Here is a 1,905-nt window from a genome sequence, read left to right on the forward strand (position 1 = left end):
TGGAGGTTCGAGCCCTCCCGGGAGTGGTGTGTTGCTTTTTTTTCTTTGGGCTGATAGCTTTGAAGATATGTTCTGATGGTGGTGAGAGTGGATCAGGACTGTCTCCGTGGCGCAATTGGCTAGCGCGATCGGCTGTTAATCGAAAGGTTGGAGTTTCGAGCCCACCCGGTGGTGGTGCGGCGCTTTTTTTTCGGGGGCTGATAGCTTTGAAGATATGTTCTGATGGTGGTGTGAGTGGAGCAGGACTGTCTCCGTTGGGCAATTGGCTAGCGCGATCGGCTGTTAACCGAAAGGTTGGAGTTTCGAGCCCTCCCGGGAGTGGTGTGTTGCTTTTTTTCTTTGCGCTGATAGCTTTGAAGATATGTTCTGATGGTGGTGAGAGTGGAGCAGGACTGTCTCTGTGGCGCAATTGGGTAGCGCGTTCGGTCGTTAACCGAAAGTTTGGAGGTTCGAGCCCACCCGGTGGTGGTGCGGCGCTTTTGTCTATGGCCTGATAGCATAAAAGATATGTTCTAATGGTGGTGAGAGTGGAACAGGGCTGTCTCCATGGCGCAATTGGCTAGCGCGATCGGCGGTTAATCGAAAGGTTGGAGTTTCGAGCCCTCCCGGGATTGGTGTGTTGCTTTTTTCTTTGCATTGATAGCTTTGAAGATATGTTCTGATGGTGGTGAGAGTGGAGCACGACTGTCTCCGTGGCACGATCGGCTAGCGCGATCGTCTGTTAACCGAAAGGTTGGAGGTTCGAGCCCACCTGGTGGTGGTGCGGCGCTTTTTTTTCTTTAGGCTGATAGCTTTGAAGATATGCTCTGATGGTGGTGAGAGTGGAGCATGACTGTCTCCGTGGCGCAATTGACTAGCGCGATCGGCTGTTAACTGAAAGGTTGGAGGTGCGAGCCCTCCGGGGAGTGGTGTGTTGCTTTTTTTGGGGCTAATAGCTTTGAAAATATGTTCTGATGGTGGTGAGAGTAGAGCAGGACTGTCTCCGGGGCGCAATTGGCTTGCGCGATCGGCTGTTAACCGAAAGGTTGGAGGTTCGAGCTCACCCAGTGGTGGTGCGGCGCTTTTTTTTCTTTGGGCTGATAGCTTTGAAGATATGTTCTGATGGTGGTGAGAGTGGAGCACGACTGTCTCCGTGGCGCAATTGGCTAGCGCCATCGGCTGTTGACCGAAAGGTTGGAGGTTCGAGCGCACCCGGTGGTAGTGCGGCGCTTTTTTTCTTTGGGCTGATAGCTTTGAAGATATGTTCTGATGGTGGTGAGACTGGAGCAGGACTGTCTCCGTGGCGCAATTGGTTAGCGCGATCGGCTGTTAACCGAAAGGTTGGAGGTTCGAGCCCTCCCGGGAGTGGTGTGTTGCTTTTTCTTTGCGCTGATAGCTTTGAAGATATGTTCTGATGGTGGTGAGAGTGGAGCACGACTGTCTCCGTGGCGCGATTGGCTAGCGCGATCGTCTCTTAACCGAAAGGTTGGAGGTTCGTGCCCACCCGGTGGTGGTGTGTTGCTTTTTTTCTATGGCCTGATAGCTTTGAAGATATGTTCGAATGGTGGTGAGAGTGGAACAGGACTGTCTCCGTGGTGCGATCGGCTAGCGCGATCGTCTGTTAAACGAAAGGTTGGAGGTTCAAGCCCACCCGGTGGTCGTGGTGCGGCGCTCTTTTTTCTTTAGGCAGATAGCTTTGAAGATATGCTCTGATGATGGTGAGAGTGGAGCACGACTGTCTACGTGGCGCAAATGGCTAGCGCGATCGGCTGTTAACTGAAAGGTTGGAGGTTCGAGCCCTCCCGGTAGTGGTGTGGCTTTTTTTTCTTTGGGCTGATAGCTTTGAAGATATGTTCTGATGGTGGTGAGAGTGGAGCAGGACTGTCTCCGTGGCGCAATTGGCTAGCGTGATCGGCTGTTAACCGA

General features: G+C 52.8%; 1 non-coding gene across 1 annotated transcript; it reads left to right on the plus strand.

The window, feature by feature from the left end:
* The first annotated feature begins 1,270 nt into the window (after positions 1-1,270).
* TRNAN-GUU (transfer RNA asparagine (anticodon GUU)) lies at positions 1,271-1,347 on the plus strand. Its single transcript has one exon. It is a non-coding gene; the product is annotated as a tRNA-Asn (tRNA).
* Positions 1,348-1,905: the final 558 nt, after the last annotated feature.

Source organism: Rhipicephalus microplus, unplaced genomic scaffold (assembly GCF_043290135.1).
Source record: "Rhipicephalus microplus isolate Deutch F79 unplaced genomic scaffold, USDA_Rmic scaffold_38, whole genome shotgun sequence".
NCBI classification, from domain to species: Eukaryota; Metazoa; Arthropoda; class Arachnida; order Ixodida; family Ixodidae; genus Rhipicephalus; species Rhipicephalus microplus.